Genomic DNA, 23,427 nt, shown 5'->3' with positions numbered 1-23,427 from the left:
CCATTTACAGGGCACATATAAAAATCTGTATTGTGGCGCAGCTGCGGTGTAAATGTTGCGGCCCTTTTACAATGTGACGCATCTAGGGAGATGCGTCACATTATAAAGCCCTGCATCACATTATACCTGCGTCAGGCATAATGTATGCAGGGTGGGCGTTTCCACGAAAAAAAGCCTTGTAGAACTCACGCACTGAAATCTACAAGATTTCACTGCGTCACTTTACGCCTTCACTGCGGCAAAATCCCTACGCCTGCACAGACCAAGCGTTTGGAATGACTCATGGCTTTTTGCTTCACTTTCATGATCAACTTCAGCAATGCGTCACTTTTGTGCCAACACATGTGTCAGAATTTTTGATGCATCTGTTAATCCTTGCACCATGGAGCACTGTATTGTAAATACAGCACATCCATAGTGGCACAAGGACATTCAGCACTGACGCAAGGAAAAGTATGCATCTATGCAGATGGGTCAGATCCTTGTGAATCTTCCCCTAGAATGTTTTGAAAACCAGGAAACCAGTATATTGTACCCCCTAAAGCAAAAAATGAAATGCAGCAAATGCAACTATGTAGTGCAATGAAATGGCAGACTTGCAGTATAGAAAATGGAAAAATGTAGCTATGATTTATTTTCCTTTAAATTATTGCTGTTCCTCCTCTAGTAAACATTTGAAGACAGTGGGCCCTATGAGGATGCTATTATGAATTTGTGCTTCTTATATTTTCCACAACCCATGGCTAGCAGCCTAGATCTCATCTTTGTGTGAAGGGATATCTTTCTGAGCATCAAATCCATAACTAGGGAGGGTGCTGCTTACCTGAAGAGCTATTTAGCATACAATTTCCCAGAATTCTCTGCGTGTGGCTAGCGACAGTTTGGGGCAGAGAGCTGATGGAAATTAGTAAAACAACGCCAACATATGTCTTACATTGCCTGTCAGAAGCAGTGGAGGTGTAGTTATGCATAAACAGATAAAATCTTTTGAAAAGGGTTCATGTTCTTTGTAACATGAGGTACTAGGGCGAGTGGGCATGAAATTCACACTATACTTGGTTAGCTTTGCGCAGTGGCAGTATCGTAGCCAATGAGGTTTAACCGAGGCGCGATTATTGCTTATTGAAAACTTTACCCAATACCCCATCATGGAGACTTGAAATATAGTTGAAATGACAATTTTTGACAGTCTCTTCGGAGACTGGAGAATATGTAATAAAATAATAAGATAGTTTATTTTTCAATGTGATTTACTTGCATAATTGTTATCTGTGACAAGGAGAAAACTGTGACTTTATTTGGCTTCAGTTTACTCTTTACGTTCTTTTTGTTTTCTCAGCTTTTTAAATACGGCAGTAACTTAGGGATTTTTTCTCCGTGATCAGTTTTCATAATTCTTGTATTTCTTACTCTTTGTTCTCACCTTCGATCCCCGGATTCGCTCGGGTAGTTGATGGCCAGAGTACGGGCTTTGTTTCCGCTCTCTGAGTTGACTCGCAGTCCGTTGCAGAGCTGGGCTCTTTCGAGGTCTCATCTCCCATTCAAATGTACACAAACCACCTAGAAAGTTTATTTCTGGGAGCAAAGGCGTTTGTTATCAGTAGGAAAATGCGGAGAGGGTTCATACAGATTGTATGGAGTGCTTGAAACAGAACAAGAACTGACAAATCTGTTGTTTTTGTCATTTAACATTATGTAAAGTGTATTTTTAATGCTCTTTTTGTCACTGAGTAATTGATGTTACCCAGCTGTATGACAGGGGCGTAGCTTCCATTGTTGCAGCAGGTGCAGTGGCACTGGCGCCCACAGACCTGCGGGACCCACTGAACCCCGATTATTGCGGTATTTTATATTTCAAACATGAATAAGGGGTCCTATTTCCTTCCTTGCCCTAGGGCCCATTTTTTCACCTGAGAGCCATGAAAGGCTGCGTGGATCCTCCCTGATTTGAATCGGTGACAATGAGGTCACGCAAAGAGCTCTTGCGTGGCTGCATCAGCCCACCTGGGCTACATGATCCGGGAAAATTTGTATGCTGCATGCGGACGGAGACACACAACGTACACACAGCCATTTACAGGGCACATATAAAAATCTGTATTGTGGCGCGGCTGCGGCGTAAATGTTGCGGCCCTTTTACAATGTGACGCATCTAGGGAGATGCGTCACATTATAAAGCCCTGCATCACATTATACCTGCGTCAGGCATAATGTATGCAGGGTGGGCGTTTCCACGAAAAAAGCCTTGTAGAACTCACGCACTGAAATCTACAAGATTTCACTGCGTCACTTTACGCCTTCACTGCGGCAAAATCCCTACGCCTGCACAGACCAAGCGTTTGGAATGACTCATGGCTTTTTGCTTCACTTTCATGATCAACTTCAGCAATGCGTCACTTTTGTGCCAACACATGTGTCAGAATTTCTGATGCATCTGTTAATCCTTGCACCATGGAGCACTGTATTGTAAATACAGCACATCCATAGTGGCACAAGGACATTCAGCACTGACGCAAGGAAAAATATGCATCTATGCAGATGCGTCAGATCCTTGTGAATCTTCCCCTAGAATGTTTTGAAAACCAGAAAACCAGTATATTGTACCCCCTAAAGCTAAAAATGAAATGCAGCAAATGCAACTATGTAGTGCAATGAAATGGCAGACTTGCAGTATGGAAAATGGAAAAATGTAGCTATGATTTATTTTCCTTTAAATTATTGCTGTTCCTCCTCTAGTAAACATTTGAAGACAGTGGGCCCTATGAGGATGCTATTATGAATTTGTGCTTCTTATATTTTCCACAACCCATGGCTAGCAGCCTAGATCTCATCTTTGTGTGAAGGGATATCTGTCTGAGCATCAAATCCATACCTAGGGAGGGTGCTGCTTACCTGAAGACCTATTTAGCATACAATTTCCCAGAAATCTCTGCGTGTGGCTAGCGACGGTTTGGGGCAAAGAGCTGATGGAAATCAGTAAAACAACGCCAACATATGTCTTACATTGCCTGTCAGAAGCAGTGGAGGTGTAGTTATGCATAAACAGATAAAATCTTTTGAAAAGGGTTCATGTTCTTTGTAACATGAGGTACTAGGGCGAGTGGGCATGAAATTCACACTATACTTGGTTAGCTTTGCGCAGTGGCAGTATCGTAGCCAATGAGGTTTAACCGAGGCGCGATTATTGCTTATTGAAAACTTTACCCAATACCCCGTCATGGAGACTTGAAATATAGTTGAAATGACAATTTTTGACAGTCTCTTCGGAGACTGGAGAATATGTAATAAAAAAATAGGATAGTTTATTTTTCAATGCGATTTACTTGCATAATTGTTATCTGTGACAAGGAGAAAACTGTGACTTTATTTGGCTTCAGTTTACTCTTTACGTTCTTTTTGTTTTCTTAGCTTTTTAAATACAGAAGTAACTTAGGAATTTTTTCTCCTTGATCAGTTTTCATAGTTCTTGTATTTCTTCCTCTTTGTTCTCACCTTCGATCCCCGGATTCGCTCGGGTAGTTGATGGCCAGAGTACGGGCTTTGTTTCCGCTCTCTGAGTTGACTCGCAGTCCGTTGCAGAGCTGGGCTCTTTCGAGGTCTCATCTCCCATTCAAATGTACACAAACCACCTAGAAAGTTTATTTCTGGGAGAAAAGGCGTTTGTTATCAGTAGGAAAATGCGGAGAGGGTTCATACAGATTGTATGGAGTGCTTGAAACAGAACAAGAACTGACAAAGCTGTTGTTTTTGTCATTTAACATTATGTAAAGTGTATTTTTAATGCTCTTTGTGTCACTGAGTAATTGATGTTATCCAGCTGTATGACAGGGGCGTAGCTTCCATTGTTGCAGCAGGTGCAGTGGCACTGGCGCCCACAGACCTGCGGGACCCACTGAACCCCGATTATTGCGGTATTTTATATTTCAAACATGAATAAGGGGTCCTATTTCCTTCCTTGCCCTAGGGCCCATTTATTCACCTGAGAGCCATGAAAGGCTGCGTGGATCCTCCCTGATTTGAATCGTTGACAATGAGGTCACGCAAAGAGCTCTTGCGTGGCTGCATCAGCCCAACTGGGCTACATGATCCGGGAAAATTTGTATGCTGCATGCCGACGGAGACACACAACGTACACACAGCCATTTACAGGGCACATATAAAAATCTGTATTGTGGCGCAGTTGCGGCGTAAATGTTGCGGCCCTTTTACAATGTGACGCATCTAGGGAGATGCGTCACATTATAAAGCCCTGCATCACATTATACCTGCGTCAGGCATAATGTGTGCAGGGTGGGCGTTTCCACGAAAAAAAGCCTTGTAGAACTCACGCACTGAAATCTACAAGATTTCACTGCGTCACTTTATGCCTTCACTGCGGCAAAATCCCTACGCCTGCACAGACCAAGCGTTTGGAATGACTCATGGCTTTTTGCTTCACTTTCATGATCAACTTCAGCAATGCGTCACTTTTGTGCCAACACATGTGTCAGAATTTTTGATGCATCTTTTAATCCTTGCACCATGGAGCACTGTATTGTAAATACAGCACATCCATAGTGGCACAAGGACATTCAGCACTGACGCATGGAAAAGTATGCATCTATGCAGATGCGTCAGATCCTTGTGAATCTTCCCCTAGAATGTTTTGAAAACCAGGAAACCAGTATAATGTACCCCCTAAAGCTAAAAATGAAATGCAGCAAATGCAACTATGTAGTGCAATGAAATGGCAGACTTGCAGTATGGAAAATGGAAAAATGTAGCTATGATTTATTTTCCTTTAAATTATTGCTGTTCCTTCTCTAGTAAACATTTGAAGACAGTGGGCCCTATTAGGATGCTATTATGAATTTGTGCTTCTTATATTTTCCACAACCCATGGCTAGCAGCCTAGATCTCATCTTTGTGTGAAGGGATATCTGTCTGAGCATCAAATCCATAACTAGGGAGGGTGCTGCTCACCTGAAGAGCTATTTAGCATACAATTTCCCAGAATTCTCTGCGTGTGGCTAGCGACGATTTGGGGCAGAGAGCTGATGGAAATTAGTAAAACAACGCCAACATATGTCTTACATTGCCTGTCAGAAGCAGTGGAGGTGTAGTTATGCATAAACAGATAAAATCTTTTGAAAAGGGTTCATGTTCTTTGTAACATGAGGTACTAGGGCGAGTGGGCATGAAATTCACACTATAATTGGTTAGCTTTGTGCAGTGGCAGTATCGTAGCCAGTGAGGTTTAACCGAGGCGCGATTATTGCTTATTGAAAACTTTACCCAATACCCCGTCATGAAGACTTGAAATATAGTTGAAATGACAATTTTTGGCAGTGTCTTCGGAGACTGGAGAATATGTAATAAAAAAATAAGATAGTTTATTTTTCAATGCGATTTACTTGCATAATTGTTATCTGTGACAAGGAGAAAACTGTGACTTTATTTGGCTTCAGTTTACTCTTTACGTTCTTTTTGTTTTCTCGGCTTTTTAAATACGGCAGTAACTTATGGATTTTTTCTCCTTGATCAGTTTTCATAATTCTTGTATTTCTTCCTCTTTGTTCTCACGTTCGATCCCCGGATTCGCTCGGGTAGTTGATGGCCAGAGTACGGGCTTTGTTTCCGCTCTCTGAGTTGACTCGCAGTCCGTTGCAGGGCTGGGCTCTTTCGAGGTCTCATCTCCCATTCAAATGTACACAAACCACCTAGAAAGTTTATTTCTGGGAGCAAAGGCGTTTGTTATCAGTAGGAAAATGCGGAGAGGGTTCATACAGATTGTATGGAGTGCTTGAAACAGAACAAGAACTGACAAAGCTGTTGTTTTTGTCATTTAACATTATGTAAAGTGTATTTTTAATGCTCTTTTTGTCACTGAGTAATTGATGTTACCCAGCTGTATGACAGGGGCGTAGCTTCCATTGTTGCAGCAGGTGCAGTGGCACTGGCGCCCACAGACCTGCGGGACCCACTGAACCCCGATTATTGCGGTATTTTATATTTCAAACATGAATAAGGGGTCCTATTTCCTTCCTTGCCCTAGGGCCCATTTTTTCACCTGAGAGCCATGAAAGGCTGCGTGGATCCTTCCTGATTTGAATCGGTGACAATGAGGTCACGCAAAGAGCTCTTGCGTGGCTGCATCAGCCCAACTGGGCTACATGATCCGGGAAAATTTGTATGCTGCATGCCGACGGAGACACACTACGTACACACAGCCATTTACAGGGCACATATAAAAATCTGTATTGTGGCGCAGCTGCGGCGTAAATGTTGCGGCCCTTTTACAATGTGACGCATCTAGGGAGATGCGTCACATTATAAAGCCCTGCATCACATTATACCTGCGTCAGGCATAATGTATGCAGGGTGGGCGTTTCCACGAAAAAAGCCTTGTAGAACTCACGCACTGAAATCTACAAGATTTCACTGCGTCACTTTACGCCTTCACTGCGGCAAAATCCCTACGCCTGCACAGACCAAGCGTTTGGAATGACTCATGGCTTTTTGCTTCACTTTCATGATCAACTTCAGCAATGCGTCACTTTTGTGCCAACACATGTGTCAGAATTTCTGATGCATCTGTTAATCCTTGCACCATGGAGCACTGTATTGTAAATACAGCACATCCATAGTGGCACAAGGACATTCAGCACTGACGCAAGGAAAAATATGCATCTATGCAGATGCGTCAGATCCTTGTGAATCTTCCCCTAGAATGTTTTGAAAACCAGGAAACCAGTATATTGTACCCCCTAAAGCTAAAAATGAAATGCAGCAAATGCAACTAAGTAGTGCAATGAAATGGCAGACTTGCAGTATGGAAAATGGAAAAATGTAGCTATGATTTATTTTCCTTTAAATTATTGCTGTTCCTCCTCTAGTAAACATTTGAAGACAGTGGGCCCTATGAGGATGCTATTATGAATTTGTGCTTCTTATATTTTCCACAACCCATGGCTAGCAGCCTAGATCTCATCTTTGTGTGAAGGGATATCTGTCTGAGCATCAAATCCATAACTAGGGAGGGTGCTGCTCACCTGAAGAGCTATTTAGCATACAATTTCCCAGAATTCTCTGCGTGTGGCTAGCGACGATTTGGGGCAGAGAGCTGATGGAAATTAGTAAAACAACGCCAACATATGTCTTACATTGCCTGTCAGAAGCAGTGGAGGTGTAGTTATGCATAAACAGATAAAATCTTTTGAAAAGGGTTCATGTTCTTTGTAACATGAGGTACTAGGGCGAGTGGGCATGAAATTCACACTATAATTGGTTAGCTTTGCGCAGTGGCAGTATCGTAGCCAATGAGGTTTAACCGAGGCACGATTATTGCTTATTGAAAACTTTACCCAATACCCCGTCATGAAGACTTGAAATATAGTTGAAATGACAATTTTTGGCAGTCTCTTCGGAGACTGGAGAATATGTAATAAAAAAATAAGATAGTTTATTTTTCAATGCGATTTACTTGCATAATTGTTATCTGTGACAAGGAGAAAACTGTGACTTTATTTGGCTTCAGTTTACTCTTTACGTTCTTTTTGTTTTCTCAGCTTTTTAAATACGGCAGTAACTTAGGGATTTTTTCTCCTTGATCAGTTTTCATAATTCTTGTATTTCTTCCTCTTTGTTCTCACCTTCGATCCCCGGATTCGCTCGGGTAGTTGATGGCCAGAGTACGGGCTTTGTTTCCGCTCTCTGAGTTGACTCACAGTCCGTTGCAGAGCTGGGCTCTTTCGAGGTCTCATCTCCCATTCAAATGTACACAAACCACCTAGAAAGTTTATTTCTGGGAGCAAAGGCGTTTGTTATCAGTAGGAAAATGCGGAGAGGGTTCATACAGATTGTATGGAGTGCTTGAAACAGAACAAGAACTGACAAAGCTGTTGTTTTTGTCATTTAACATTATGTAAAGTGTATTTTTAATGCTCTTTGTGTCACTGAGTAATTGATGTTACCCAGCTGTATGACAGTTGCGTAGCTTCCATTGTTGCAGCAGGTGCAGTGGCACTGGTGCCCACAGACCTGTGGGACCCACTGAACCCCGATTATTGCGGTATTTTATATTTCAAACATGAATAAGGGGTCCTATTTCCTTCCTTGCCCTAGGGCCCATTTTTTCACCTGAGAGCCATGAAAGGCTGCGTGGATCCTCCCTGATTTGAATCGGTGACAATGAGGTCACGCAAAGAGCTCTTGCGTGGCTGCATCTGCCCAACTGGGCTACATGATCCGGGAAAATTTGTATGCTGCATGCCGACGGAGACACACAACATACACACAGCCATTTACAGGGCACATATAAAAATCTGTATTGTGGCGCAGCTGCGGTGTAAATGTTGCGGCCCTTTTACAATGTGACGCATCTAGGGAGATGCGTCACATTATAAAGCCCTGCATCACATTATACCTGCGTCAGGCATAATGTATGCAGGGTGGGCGTTTCCACGAAAAAAAGCCTTGTAGAACTCACGCACTGAAATCTACAAGATTTCACTGCGTCACTTTACGCCTTCACTGCGGCAAAATCCCTACGCCTGCACAGACCAAGCGTTTGGAATGACTCATGGCTTTTTGCTTCACTTTCATGATCAACTTCAGCAATGCGTCACTTTTGTGCCAACACATGTGTCAGAATTTTTGATGCATCTGTTAATCCTTGCACCATGGAGCACTGTATTGTAAATACAGCACATCCATAGTGGCACAAGGACATTCAGCACTGACGCAAGGAAAAGTATGCATCTATGCAGATGGGTCAGATCCTTGTGAATCTTCCCCTAGAATGTTTTGAAAACCAGGAAACCAGTATATTGTACCCCCTAAAGCAAAAAATGAAATGCAGCAAATGCAACTATGTAGTGCAATGAAATGGCAGACTTGCAGTATAGAAAATGGAAAAATGTAGCTATGATTTATTTTCCTTTAAATTATTGCTGTTCCTCCTCTAGTAAACATTTGAAGACAGTGGGCCCTATGAGGATGCTATTATGAATTTGTGCTTCTTATATTTTCCACAACCCATGGCTAGCAGCCTAGATCTCATCTTTGTGTGAAGGGATATCTGTCTGAGCATCAAATCCATAACTAGGGAGGGTGCTGCTTACCTGAAGAGCTATTTAGCATACAATTTCCCAGAATTCTCTGCGTGTGGCTAGCGACAGTTTGGGGCAGAGAGCTGATGGAAATTAGTAAAACAACGCCAACATATGTCTTACATTGCCTGTCAGAAGCAGTGGAGGTGTAGTTATGCATAAACAGATAAAATCTTTTGAAAAGGGTTCATGTTCTTTGTAACATGAGGTACTAGGGCGAGTGGGCATGAAATTCACACTATACTTGGTTAGCTTTGCGCAGTGGCAGTATCGTAGCCAATGAGGTTTAACCGAGGCGCGATTATTGCTTATTGACAACTTTACCCAATACCCCATCATGGAGACTTGAAATATAGTTGAAATGACAATTTTTGACAGTGTCTTCGGAGACTGGAGAATATGTAATAAAATAATAAGATAGTTTATTTTTCAATGTGATTTACTTGCATAATTGTTATCTGTGACAAGGAGAAAACTGTGACTTTATTTGGCTTCAGTTTACTCTTTACGTTCTTTTTGTTTTCTCAGCTTTTTAAATACGGCAGTAACTTAGGGATTTTTTCTCCGTGATCAGTTTTCATAATTCTTGTATTTCTTACTCTTTGTTCTCACCTTCGATCCCCGGATTCGCTCGGGTAGTTGATGGCCAGAGTACGGGCTTTGTTTCCGCTCTCTGAGTTGACTCGCAGTCCGTTGCAGAGCTGGGCTCTTTCGAGGTCTCATCTCCCATTCAAATGTACACAAACCACCTAGAAAGTTTATTTCTGGGAGCAAAGGCGTTTGTTATCAGTAGGAAAATGCGGAGAGGGTTCATACAGATTGTATGGAGTGCTTGAAACAGAACAAGAACTGACAAAGCTGTTGTTTTTGTCATTTAACATTATGTAAAGTGTATTTTTAATGCTCTTTTTGTCACTGAGTAATTGATGTTACCCAGCTGTATGACAGGGGCGTAGCTTCCATTGTTGCAGCAGGTGCAGTGGCACTGGCGCCCACAGACCTGCGGGACCCACTGAACCCCGATTATTGCGGTATTTTATATTTCAAACATGAATAAGGGGTCCTATTTCCTTCCTTGCCCTAGGGCCCATTTTTTCACCTGAGAGCCATGAAAGGCTGCGTGGATCCTCCCTGATTTGAATCGGTGACAATGAGGTCACGCAAAGAGCTCTTGCGTGGCTGCATCAGCCCACCTGGGCTACATGATCCGGGAAAATTTGTATGCTGCATGCGGACGGAGACACACAACGTACACACAGCCATTTACAGGGCACATATAAAAATCTGTATTGTGGCGCAGCTGCGGCGTAAATGTTGCGGCCCTTTTACAATGTGACGCATCTAGGGAGATGCGTCACATTATAAAGCCCTGCATCACATTATACCTGCGTCAGGCATAATGTATGCAGGGTGGGCGTTTCCACGAAAAAAGCCTTGTAGAACTCACGCACTGAAATCTACAAGATTTCACTGCGTCACTTTACGCCTTCACTGCGGCAAAATCCCTACGCCTGCACAGACCAAGCGTTTGGAATGACTCATGGCTTTTTGCTTCACTTTCATGATCAACTTCAGCAACGCGTCACTTTTGTGCCAACACATGTGTCAGAATTTCTGATGCATCTGTTAATCCTTGCACCATGGAGCACTGTATTGTAAATACAGCACATCCATAGTGGCACAAGGACATTCAGCACTGACGCAAGGAAAAATATGCATCTATGCAGATGCGTCAGATCCTTGTGAATCTTCCCTTAGAATGTTTTGAAAACCAGAAAACCAGTATATTGTACCCCCTAAAGCTAAAAATGAAATGCAGCAAATGCAACTATGTAGTGCAATGAAATGGCAGACTTGCAGTATGGAAAATGGAAAAATGTAGCTATGATTTATTTTCCTTTAAATTATTGCTGTTCCTCCTCTAGTAAACATTTGAAGACAGTGGGCCCTATGAGGATGCTATTATGAATTTGTGCTTCTTATATTTTCCACAACCCATGGCTAGCAGCCTAGATCTCATCTTTGTGTGAAGGGATATCTGTCTGAGCATCAAATCCATACCTAGGGAGGGTGCTGCTTACCTGAAGACCTATTTAGCATACAATTTCCCAGAAATCTCTGCGTGTGGCTAGTGACGGTTTGGGGCAAAGAGCTGATGGAAATCAGTAAAACAACGCCAACATATGTCTTACATTGCCTGTCAGAAGCAGTGGAGGTGTAGTTATGCATAAACAGATAAAATCTTTTGAAAAGGGTTCATGTTCTTTGTAACATGAGGTACTAGGGCGAGTGGGCATGAAATTCACGCTATAATTGGTTAGCTTTGCGCAGTGGCAGTATCGTAGCCAATGAGGTTTAACCGAGGCGCGATTATTGCTTATTGAAAACTTTACCCAATACCCCGTCATGAAGACTTGAAATATAGTTGAAATGACAATTTTTGACAGTCTCTTCGGAGACTGGAGAATATGTAATAAAAAAATAAGATAGTTTATTTTTCAATGCGATTTACTTGCATAATTGTTATCTGTGACAAGGAGAAAACTGTGACTTTATTTGGCTTCAGTTTACTATTTACGTTCTTTTTGTTTTCTCAGCTTTTTAAATACGGCAGTAACTTAGGGATTTTTTCTCCTTGATCAGTTTTCACAATTCTTGTATTTCTTCCTCTTTGTTCTCACCTTCGATCCCCGGATTCGCTCGGGTAGTTGATGGCCAGAGTACGGGCTTTGTTTCCGCTCTCTGAGTTGACTCACAGTCCGTTGCAGAGCTGGGCTCTTTCGAGGTCTCATCTCCCATTCAAATGTACACAAACCACCTAGAAAGTTTATTTCTGGGAGCAAAGGCGTTTGTTATCAGTAGGAAAATGCGGAGAGGGTTCATACAGATTGTATGGAGTGCTTGAAACAGAACAAGAACTGACAAAGCTGTTGTTTTTGTCATTTAACATTATGTAAAGTGTATTTTTAATGCTCTTTGTGTCACTGAGTAATTGATGTTACCCAGCTGTATGACAGTTGCGTAGCTTCCTTTGTTGCAGCAGGTGCAGTGGCACTGGTGCCCACAGACCTGTGGGACCCACTGAACCCCGATTATTGCGGTATTTTATATTTCAAACATGAATAAGGGGTCCTATTTCCTTCCTTGCCCTAGGGCCCATTTTTTCACCTGAGAGCCATGAAAGGCTGCGTGGATCCTCCCTGATTTGAATCGGTGACAATGAGGTCACGCAAAGAGCTCTTGCGTGGCTGCATCTGCCCAACTGGGCTACATGATCCGGGAAAATTTGTATGCTGCATGCCGACGGAGACACACAACATACACACAGCCATTTACAGGGCACATATAAAAATCTGTATTGTGGCGCAGCTGCGGTGTAAATGTTGCGGCCCTTTTACAATGTGACGCATCTAGGGAGATGCGTCACATTATAAAGCCCTGCATCACATTATACCTGCGTCAGGCATAATGTATGCAGGGTGGGCGTTTCCACGAAAAAAAGCCTTGTAGAACTCACGCACTGAAATCTACAAGATTTCACTGCGTCACTTTACGCCTTCACTGCGGCAAAATCCCTACGCCTGCACAGACCAAGCGTTTGGAATGACTCATGGCTTTTTGCTTCACTTTCATGATCAACTTCAGCAATGCGTCACTTTTGTGCCAACACATGTGTCAGAATTTTTGATGCATCTGTTAATCCTTGCACCATGGAGCACTGTATTGTAAATACAGCACATCCATAGTGGCACAAGGACATTCAGCACTGACGCAAGGAAAAGTATGCATCTATGCAGATGGGTCAGATCCTTGTGAATCTTCCCCTAGAATGTTTTGAAAACCAGGAAACCAGTATATTGTACCCCCTAAAGCAAAAAATGAAATGCAGCAAATGCAACTATGTAGTGCAATGAAATGGCAGACTTGCAGTATAGAAAATGGAAAAATGTAGCTATGATTTATTTTCCTTTAAATTATTGCTGTTCCTCCTCTAGTAAACATTTGAAGACAGTGGGCCCTATGAGGATGCTATTATGAATTTGTGCTTCTTATATTTTCCACAACCCATGGCTAGCAGCCTAGATCTCATCTTTGTGTGAAGGGATATCTGTCTGAGCATCAAATCCATAACTAGGGAGGGTGCTGCTTACCTGAAGAGCTATTTAGCATACAATTTCCCAGAATTCTCTGCGTGTGGCTAGCGACAGTTTGGGGCAGAGAGCTGATGGAAATTAGTAAAACAACGCCAACATATGTCTTACATTGCCTGTCAGAAGCAGTGGAGGTGTAGTTATGCATAAACAGATAAAATCTTTTGAAAAGGGTTCATGTTCTTTGTAACATGAGGTACTAGGGCGAGTGGGCATGAAATTCACACTATTCTTGGTTAGCTTTGCGCAGTGGCAGTATCGTAGCCAATGAGGTTTAACCGAGGCGCGATTATTGCTTATTGAAAACTTTACCCAATACCCCATCATGGAGACTTGAAATATAGTTGAAATGACAATTTTTGACAGTCTCTTCGGAGACTGGAGAATATGTAATAAAATAATAAGATAGTTTATTTTTCAATGTGATTTACTAGCATAATTGTTATCTGTGACAAGGAGAAAACTGTGACTTTATTTGGCTTCAGTTTACTCTTTACGTTCTTTTTGTTTTCTCAGCTTTTTAAATACGGCAGTAACTTAGGGATTTTTTCTCCGTGATCAGTTTTCATAATTCTTGTATTTCTTACTCTTTGTTCTCACCTTCGATCCCCGGATTCGCTCGGGTAGTTGATGGCCAGAGTACGGGCTTTGTTTCCGCTCTCTGAGTTGACTCGCAGTCCGTTGCAGAGCTGGGCTCTTTCGAGGTCTCATCTCCCATTCAAATGTACACAAACCACCTAGAAAGTTTATTTCTGGGAGCAAAGGCGTTTGTTATCAGTAGGAAAATGCGGAGAGGGTTCATACAGATTGTATGGAGTGCTTGAAACAGAACAAGAACTGACAAAGCTGTTGTTTTTGTCATTTAACATTATGTAAAGTGTATTTTTAATGCTCTTTTTGTCACTGAGTAATTGATGTTACCCAGCTGTATGACAGGGGCGTAGCTTCCATTGTTGCAGCAGGTGCAGTGGCACTGGCGCCCACAGACCTGCGGGACCCACTGAACCCCGATTATTGCGGTATTTTATATTTCAAACATGAATAAGGGGTCCTATTTCCTTCCTTGCCCTAGGGCCCATTTTTTCACCTGAGAGCCATGAAAGGCTGCGTGGATCCTCCCTGATTTGAATCGGTGACAATGAGGTCACGCAAAGAGCTCTTGCGTGGCTGCATCAGCCCACCTGGGCTACATGATCCGGGAAAATTTGTATGCTGCATGCGGACGGAGACACACAACGTACACACAGCCATTTACAGGGCACATATAAAAATCTGTATTGTGGCGCAGCTGCGGCGTAAATGTTGCGGCCCTTTTACAATGTGACGCATCTAGGGAGATGCGTCACATTATAAAGCCCTGCATCACATTATACCTGCGTCAGGCATAATGTATGCAGGGTGGGCGTTTCCACGAAAAAAGCCTTGTAGAACTCACGCACTGAAATCTACAAGATTTCACTGCGTCACTTTACGCCTTCACTGCGGCAAAATCCCTACGCCTGCACAGACCAAGCGTTTGGAATGACTCATGGCTTTTTGCTTCACTTTCATGATCAACTTCAGCAATGCGTCACTTTTGTGCCAACACATGTGTCAGAATTTCTGATGCATCTGTTAATCCTTGCACCATGGAGCACTGTATTGTAAATACAGCACATCCATAGTGGCACAAGGACATTCAGCACTGACGCAAGGAAAAATATGCATCTATGCAGATGCGTCAGATCCTTGTGAATCTTCCCCTAGAATGTTTTGAAAACCAGAAAACCAGTATATTGTACCCCCTAAAGCTAAAAATGAAATGCAGCAAATGCAACTATGTAGTGCAATGAAATGGCAGACTTGCAGTATGGAAAATGGAAAAATGTAGCTATGATTTATTTTCCTTTAAATTATTGCTGTTCCTCCTCTAGTAAACATTTGAAGACAGTGGGCCCTATGAGGATGCTATTATGAATTTGTGCTTCTTATATTTTCCACAACCCATGGCTAGCAGCCTAGATCTCATCTTTGTGTGAAGGGATATCTGTCTGAGCATCAAATCCATACCTAGGGAGGGTGCTGCTTACCTGAAGACCTATTTAGCATACAATTTCCCAGAAATCTCTGCGTGTGGCTAGTGACGGTTTGGGGCAAAGAGCTGATGGAAATCAGTAAAACAACGCCAACATATGTCTTACATTGCCTGTCAGAAGCAGTGGAGGTGTAGTTATGCATAAACAGATAAAATCTTTTGAAAAGGGTTCATGTTCTTTGTAACATGAGGTACTAGGGCGAGTGGGCATGAAATTCACACTATAATTGGTTAGCTTTGCGCAGTGGCAGTATCGTAGCCAATGAGGTTTAACCGAGGCGCGATTATTGCTTATTGAAAACTTTACCCAATACCCCGTCATGAAGACTTGAAATATAGTTGAAATGACAATTTTTGACAGTCTCTTCGGAGACTGGAGAATATGTAATAAAAAAATAAGATAGTTTATTTTTCAATGCGATTTACTTGCATAATTGTTATCTGTGACAAGGAGAAAACTGTGACTTTATTTGGCTTCAGTTTACTCTTTACGTTCTTTTTGTTTTCTCAGCTTTTTAAATACGGCAGTAACTTAGGGATTTTTTCTCCTTGATCAGTTTTCACAATTCTTGTATTTCTTCCTCTTTGTTCTCACCTTCGATCCCCGGATTCGCTCGGGTAGTTGATGGCCAGAGTACGGGCTTTGTTTCCGCTCTCTGAGTTGACTCACAGTCCGTTGCAGAGCTGGGCTCTTTCGAGGTCTCATCTCCCATTCAAATGTACACAAACCACCTAGAAAGTTTATTTCTGGGAGCAAAGGCGTTTGTTATCAGTAGGAAAATGCGGAGAGGGTTCATACAGATTGTATGGAGTGCTTGAAACAGAACAAGAACTGACAAAGCTGTTGTTTTTGTCATTTAACATTATGTAAAGTGTATTTTTAATGCTCTTTGTGTCACTGAGTAATTGATGTTACCCAGCTGTATGACAGTTGCGTAGCTTCCTTTGTTGCAGCAGGTGCAGTGGCACTGGTGCCCACAGACCTGTGGGACCCACTGAACCCCGATTATTGCGGTATTTTATATTTCAAACATGAATAAGGGGTCCTATTTCCTTCCTTGCCCTAGGGCCCATTTTTTCACCTGAGAGCCATGAAAGGCTGCGTGGATCCTCCCTGATTTGAATCGGTGACAATGAGGTCACGCAAAGAGCTCTTGCGTGGCTGCATCTGCCCAACTGGGCTACATGATCCGGGAAAATTTGTATGCTGCATGCCGACGGAGACACACAACATACACACAGCCATTTACAGGGCACATATAAAAATCTGTATTGTGGCGCAGCTGCGGTGTAAATGTTGCGGCCCTTTTACAATGTGACGCATCTAGGGAGATGCGTCACATTATAAAGCCCTGCATCACATTATACCTGCGTCAGGCATAATGTATGCAGGGTGGGCGTTTCCACGAAAAAAAGCCTTGTAGAACTCACGCACTGAAATCTACAAGATTTCACTGCGTCACTTTACGCCTTCACTGCGGCAAAATCCCTACGCCTGCACAGACCAAGCGTTTGGAATGACTCATGGCTTTTTGCTTCACTTTCATGATCAACTTCAGCAATGCGTCACTTTTGTGCCAACACATGTGTCAGAATTTTTGATGCATCTGTTAATCCTTGCACCATGGAGCACTGTATTGTAAATACAGCACATCCATAGTGGCACAAGGACATTCAGCACTGACGCAAGGAAAAGTATGCATCTATGCAGATGGGTCAGATCCTTGTGAATCTTCCCCTAGAATGTTTTGAAAACCAGGAAACCAGTATATTGTACCCCCTAAAGCAAAAAATGAAATGCAGCAAATGCAACTATGTAGTGCAATGAAATGGCAGACTTGCAGTATAGAAAATGGAAAAATGTAGCTATGATTTATTTTCCTTTAAATTATTGCTGTTCCTCCTCTAGTAAACATTTGAAGACAGTGGGCCCTATGAGGATGCTATTATGAATTTGTGCTTCTTATATTTTCCACAACCCATGGCTAGCAGCCTAGATCTCATCTTTGTGTGAAGGGATATCTGTCTGAGCATCAAATCCATAACTAGGGAGGGTGCTGCTTACCTGAAGAGCTATTTAGCATACAATTTCCCAGAATTCTCTGCGTGTGGCTAGCGACAGTTTGGGGCAGAGAGCTGATGGAAATTAGTAAAACAACGCCAACATATGTCTTACATTGCCTGTCAGAAGCAGTGGAGGTGTAGTTATGCATAAACAGATAAAATCTTTTGAAAAGGGTTCATGTTCTTTGTAACATGAGGTACTAGGGCGAGTGGGCATGAAATTCACACTATTCTTGGTTAGCTTTGCGCAGTGGCAGTATCGTAGCCAATGAGGTTTAACCGAGGCGCGATTATTGCTTATTGAAAACTTTACCCAATACCCCATCATGGAGACTTGAAATATAGTTGAAATGACAATTTTTGACAGTCTCTTCGGAGACTGGAGAATATGTAATAAAATAATAAGATAGTTTATTTTTCAATGTGATTTACTAGCATAATTGTTATCTGTGACAAGGAGAAAACTGTGACTTTATTTGGCTTCAGTTTACTCTTTACGTTCTTTTTGTTTTCTCAGCTTTTTAAATACGGCAGTAACTTAGGGATTTTTTCTCCGTGATCAGTTTTCATAATTCTTGTATTTCTTACTCTTTGTTCTCACCTTCGATCCCCGGATTCGCTCGGGTAGTTGATGGCCAGAGTACGGGCTTTGTTTCCGCTCTCTGAGTTGACTCGCAGTCCGTTGCAGAGCTGGGCTCTTTCGAGGTCTCATCTCCCATTCAAATGTACACAAACCACCTAGAAAGTTTATTTCTGGGAGCAAAGGCGTTTGTTATCAGTAGGAAAATGCGGAGAGGGTTCATACAGATTGTATGGAGTGCTTGAAACAGAACAAGAACTGACAAAGCTGTTGTTTTTGTCATTTAACATTATGTAAAGTGTATTTTTAATGCTCTTTTTGTCACTGAGTAATTGATGTTACCCAGCTGTATGACAGGGGCGTAGCTTCCATTGTTGCAGCAGGTGCAGTGGCACTGGCGCCCACAGACCTGCGGGACCCACTGAACCCCGATTATTGCGGTATTTTATATTTCAAACATGAATAAGGGGTCCTATTTCCTTCCTTGCCCTAGGGCCCATTTTTTCACCTGAGAGCCATGAAAGGCTGCGTGGATCCTCCCTGATTTGAATCGGTGACAATGAGGTCACGCAAAGAGCTCTTGCGTGGCTGCATCAGCCCACCTGGGCTACATGATCCGGGAAAATTTGTATGCTGCATGCGGACGGAGACACACAACGTACACACAGCCATTTACAGGGCACATATAAAAATCTGTATTGTGGCGCAGCTGCGGCGTAAATGTTGCGGCCCTTTTACAATGTGACGCATCTAGGGAGATGCGTCACATTATAAAGCCCTGCATCACATTATACCTGCGTCAGGCATAATGTATGCAGGGTGGGCGTTTCCACGAAAAAAGCCTTGTAGAACTCACGCACTGAAATCTACAAGATTTCACTGCGTCACTTTACGCCTTCACTGCGGCAAAATCCCTACGCCTGCACAGACCAAGCGTTTGGAATGACTCATGGCTTTTTGCTTCACTTTCATGATCAACTTCAGCAATGCGTCACTTTTGTGCCAACACATGTGTCAGAATTTCTGATGCATCTGTTAATCCTTGCACCATGGAGCACTGTATTGTAAATACAGCACATCCATAGTGGCACAAGGACATTCAGCACTGACGCAAGGAAAAATATGCATCTATGCAGATGCGTCAGATCCTTGTGAATCTTCCCCTAGAATGTTTTGAAAACCAGAAAACCAGTATATTGTACCCCCTAAAGCTAAAAATGAAATGCAGCAAATGCAACTATGTAGTGCAATGAAATGGCAGACTTGCAGTATGGAAAATGGAAAAATGTAGCTATGATTTATTTTCCTTTAAATTATTGCTGTTCCTCCTCTAGTAAACATTTGAAGACAGTGGGCCCTATGAGGATGCTATTATGAATTTGTGCTTCTTATATTTTCCACAACCCATGGCTAGCAGCCTAGATCTCATCTTTGTGTGAAGGGATATCTGTCTGAGCATCAAATCCATACCTAGGGAGGGTGCTGCTTACCTGAAGACCTATTTAGCATACAATTTCCCAGAAATCTCTGCGTGTGGCTAGCGACGGTTTGGGGCAAAGAGCTGATGGAAATCAGTAAAACAACGCCAACATATGTCTTACATTGCCTGTCAGAAGCAGTGGAGGTGTAGTTATGCATAAACAGATAAAATCTTTTGAAAAGGGTTCATGTTCTTTGTAACATGAGGTACTAGGGCGAGTGGGCATGAAATTCACACTATACTTGGTTAGCTTTGCGCAGTGGCAGTATCGTAGCCAATGAGGTTTAACCGAGGCGCGATTATTGCTTATTGAAAACTTTACCCAATACCCCGTCATGGAGACTTGAAATATAGTTGAAATGACAATTTTTGACAGTCTCTTCGGAGACTGGAGAATATGTAATAAAAAAATAGGATAGTTTATTTTTCAATGCGATTTACTTGCATAATTGTTATCTGTGACAAGGAGAAAACTGTGACTTTATTTGGCTTCAGTTTACTCTTTACGTTCTTTTTGTTTTCTTAGCTTTTTAAATACAGAAGTAACTTAGGAATTTTTTCTCCTTGATCAGTTTTCATAGTTCTTGTATTTCTTCCTCTTTGTTCTCACCTTCGATCCCCGGATTCGCTCGGGTAGTTGATGGCCAGAGTACGGGCTTTGTTTCCGCTCTCTGAGTTGACTCGCAGTCCGTTGCAGAGCTGGGCTCTTTCGAGGTCTCATCTCCCATTCAAATGTACACAAACCACCTAGAAAGTTTATTTCTGGGAGAAAAGGCGTTTGTTATCAGTAGGAAAATGCGGAGAGGGTTCATACAGATTGTATGGAGTGCTTGAAACAGAACAAGAACTGACAAAGCTGTTGTTTTTGTCATTTAACATTATGTAAAGTGTATTTTTAATGCTCTTTGTGTCACTGAGTAATTGATGTTATCCAGCTGTATGACAGGGGCGTAGCTTCCATTGTTGCAGCAGGTGCAGTGGCACTGGCGCCCACAGACCTGCGGGACCCACTGAACCCCGATTATTGCGGTATTTTATATTTCAAACATGAATAAGGGGTCCTATTTCCTTCCTTGCCCTAGGGCCCATTTTTTCACCTGAGAGCCATGAAAGGCTGCGTGGATCCTCCCTGATTTGAATCGTTGACAATGAGGTCACGCAAAGAGCTCTTGCGTGGCTGCATCAGCCCAACTGGGCTACATGATCCGGGAAAATTTGTATGCTGCATGCCGACGGAGACACACAACGTACACACAGCCATTTACAGGGCACATATAAAAATCTGTATTGTGGCGCAGTTGCGGCGTAAATGTTGCGGCCCTTTTACAATGTGACGCATCTAGGGAGATGCGTCACATTATAAAGCCCTGCATCACATTATACCTGCGTCAGGCATAATGTATGCAGGGTGGGCGTTTCCACGAAAAAAAGCCTTGTAGAACTCACGCACTGAAATCTACAAGATTTCACTGCGTCACTTTATGCCTTCACTGCGGCAAAATCCCTACGCCTGCACAGACCAAGCGTTTGGAATGACTCATGGCTTTTTGCTTCACTTTCATGATCAACTTCAGCAATGCGTCACTTTTGTGCCAACACATGTGTCAGAATTTTTGATGCATCTTTTAATCCTTGCACCATGGAGCACTGTATTGTAAATACAGCACATCCATAGTGGCACAAGGACATTCAGCACTGACGCATGGAAAAGTATGCATCTATGCAGATGCGTCAGATCCTTGTGAATCTTCCCCTAGAATGTTTTGAAAACCAGGAAACCAGTATAATGTACCCCCTAAAGCTAAAAATGAAATGCAGCAAATGCAACTATGTAGTGCAATGAAATGGCAGACTTGCAGTATGGAAAATGGAAAAATGTAGCTATGATTTATTTTCCTTTAAATTATTGCTGTTCCTTCTCTAGTAAACATTTGAAGACAGTGGGCCCTATTAGGATGCTATTATGAATTTGTGCTTCTTATATTTTCCACAACCCATGGCTAGCAGCCTAGATCTCATCTTTGTGTGAAGGGATATCTGTCTGAGCATCAAATCCATAACTAGGGAGGGTGCTGCTCACCTGAAGAGCTATTTAGCATACAATTTCCCAGAATTCTCTGCGTGTGGCTAGCGACGATTTGGGGCAGAGAGCTGATGGAAATTAGTAAAACAACGCCAACATATGTCTTACATTGCCTGTCAGAAGCAGTGGAGGTGTAGTTATGCATAAACAGATAAAATCTTTTGAAAAGGGTTCATGTTCTTTGTAACATGAGGTACTAGGGCGAGTGGGCATGAAATTCACACTATAATTGGTTAGCTTTGCGCAGTGGCAGTATCGTAGCCAATGAGGTTTAACCGAGGCGCGATTATTGCTTATTGAAAACTTTACCCAATACCCCGTCATGAAGACTTGAAATATAGTTGAAATGACAATTTTTGGCAGTGTCTTCGGAGACTGGAGAATATGTAATAAAAAAATAAGATAGTTTATTTTTCAATGCGATTTACTTGCATAATTGTTATCTGTGACAAGGAGAAAACTGTGACTTTATTTGGCTTCAGTTTACTCTTTACGTTCTTTTTGTTTTCTCGGCTTTTTAAATACGGCAGTAACTTATGGATTTTTTCTCCTTGATCAGTTTTCATAATTCTTGTATTTCTTCCTCTTTGTTCTCACGTTCGATCCCCGGATTCGCTCGGGTAGTTGATGGCCAGAGTACGGGCTTTGTTTCCGCTCTCTGAGTTGACTCGCAGTCCGTTGCAGGGCTGGGCTCTTTCGAGGTCTCATCTCCCATTCAAATGTACACAAACCACCTAGAAAGTTTATTTCTGGGAGCAAAGGCGTTTGTTATCAGTAGGAAAACGCGGAGAGGGTTCATACAGATTGTATGGAGTGCTTGAAACAGAACAAGAACTGACAAAGCTGTTGTTTTTGTCATTTAACATTATGTAAAGTGTATTTTTAATGCTCTTTTTGTCACTGAGTAATTGATGTTACCCAGCTGTATGACAGGGGCGTAGCTTCCATTGTTGCAGCAGGTGCAGTGGCACTGGCGCCCACAGACCTGCGGGACCCACTGAACCCCGATTATTGCGGTATTTTATATTTCAAACATGAATAAGGGGTCCTATTTCCTTCCTTGCCCTAGGGCCCATTTTTTCACCTGAGAGCCATGAAAGGCTGCGTGGATCCTTCCTGATTTGAATCGGTGACAATGAGGTCACGCAAAGAGCTCTTGCGTGGCTGCATCAGCCCAACTGGGCTACATGATCCGGGAAAATTTGTATGCTGCATGCCGACGGAGACACACTACGTACACACAGCCATTTACAGGGCACATATAAAAATCTGTATTGTGGCGCAGCTGCGGCGTAAATGTTGCGGCCCTTTTACAATGTGACGCATCTAGGGAGATGCGTCACATTATAAAGCCCTGCATCACATTATACCTGCGTCAGGCATAATGTATGCAGGGTGGGCGTTTCCACAAAAAAAGCCTTGTAGAACTCACGCACTGAAATCTACAAGATTTCACTGCGTCACTTTACGCCTTCACTGCGGCAAAATCCCTACGCCTGCACAGACCAAGCGTTTGGAATGACTCATGGCTTTTTGCTTCACTTTCATGATCAACTTCAGCAATGCGTCACTTTTGTGCCAACACATGTGTCAGAATTTCTGATGCATCTGTTAATCCTTGCACCATGGAGCACTGTATTGTAAATACAGCACATCCATAGTGGCACAAGGACATTCAGCACTGACGCAAGGAAAAATATGCATCTATGCAGATGCGTCAGATCCTTGTGAATCTTCCCCTAGAATGTTTTGAAAACCAGGAAACCAGTATATTGTACCCCCTAAAGCTAAAAATGAAATGCAGCAAATGCAACTATGTAGTGCAATGAAATGGCAGACTTGCAGTATGGAAAATGGAAAAATGTAGCTATGATTTATTTTCCTTTAAATTATTGCTGTTCCTCCT

At 42.5% G+C, this 23,427-nt stretch overlaps 11 non-coding genes across 11 annotated transcripts; all 11 read left to right on the top strand.

Moving 5' to 3' along the window:
- The first annotated feature begins 1,061 nt into the window (after positions 1-1,061).
- Positions 1,062-1,201, top strand: LOC147679324 (U4 spliceosomal RNA). Its single transcript, XR_015301757.1, has one exon. It is a non-coding gene; the product is annotated as a U4 spliceosomal RNA (small nuclear RNA).
- A 1,929-nt stretch (positions 1,202-3,130) lies between these two features.
- On the top strand, positions 3,131-3,270 carry LOC147679323 (U4 spliceosomal RNA). The gene has a single exon (XR_015301672.1). It is a non-coding gene; the product is annotated as a U4 spliceosomal RNA (small nuclear RNA).
- Positions 3,271-5,200: 1,930 nt separating this feature from the next.
- Positions 5,201-5,340, top strand: LOC147679322 (U4 spliceosomal RNA). The gene has a single exon (XR_015301770.1). It is a non-coding gene; the product is annotated as a U4 spliceosomal RNA (small nuclear RNA).
- A 1,929-nt stretch (positions 5,341-7,269) lies between these two features.
- On the top strand, positions 7,270-7,409 carry LOC147679321 (U4 spliceosomal RNA). Its single transcript, XR_015301625.1, has one exon. It is a non-coding gene; the product is annotated as a U4 spliceosomal RNA (small nuclear RNA).
- A 1,930-nt stretch (positions 7,410-9,339) lies between these two features.
- Positions 9,340-9,479, top strand: LOC147679320 (U4 spliceosomal RNA). Its single transcript, XR_015301870.1, has one exon. It is a non-coding gene; the product is annotated as a U4 spliceosomal RNA (small nuclear RNA).
- Positions 9,480-11,408: 1,929 nt separating this feature from the next.
- LOC147679319 (U4 spliceosomal RNA) lies at positions 11,409-11,548 on the top strand. The gene has a single exon (XR_015301681.1). It is a non-coding gene; the product is annotated as a U4 spliceosomal RNA (small nuclear RNA).
- Positions 11,549-13,478: 1,930 nt separating this feature from the next.
- On the top strand, positions 13,479-13,618 carry LOC147679318 (U4 spliceosomal RNA). Its single transcript, XR_015301756.1, has one exon. It is a non-coding gene; the product is annotated as a U4 spliceosomal RNA (small nuclear RNA).
- A 1,929-nt stretch (positions 13,619-15,547) lies between these two features.
- Positions 15,548-15,687, top strand: LOC147679317 (U4 spliceosomal RNA). The gene has a single exon (XR_015301680.1). It is a non-coding gene; the product is annotated as a U4 spliceosomal RNA (small nuclear RNA).
- A 1,930-nt stretch (positions 15,688-17,617) lies between these two features.
- Positions 17,618-17,757, top strand: LOC147679316 (U4 spliceosomal RNA). Its single transcript, XR_015301755.1, has one exon. It is a non-coding gene; the product is annotated as a U4 spliceosomal RNA (small nuclear RNA).
- A 1,929-nt stretch (positions 17,758-19,686) lies between these two features.
- Positions 19,687-19,826, top strand: LOC147679315 (U4 spliceosomal RNA). Its single transcript, XR_015301671.1, has one exon. It is a non-coding gene; the product is annotated as a U4 spliceosomal RNA (small nuclear RNA).
- Positions 19,827-21,756: 1,930 nt separating this feature from the next.
- On the top strand, positions 21,757-21,896 carry LOC147679314 (U4 spliceosomal RNA). Its single transcript, XR_015301782.1, has one exon. It is a non-coding gene; the product is annotated as a U4 spliceosomal RNA (small nuclear RNA).
- The last annotated feature ends 1,531 nt before the right edge of the window (positions 21,897-23,427 follow it).

This window comes from Lissotriton vulgaris, chromosome 11, assembly GCF_964263255.1.
Source record: "Lissotriton vulgaris chromosome 11, aLisVul1.2, whole genome shotgun sequence".
NCBI classification, from domain to species: Eukaryota; Metazoa; Chordata; class Amphibia; order Caudata; family Salamandridae; genus Lissotriton; species Lissotriton vulgaris.
Note: the sequence above shows the minus strand (reverse complement) of the source record. Positions and strands in the feature narration are given on the sequence as shown.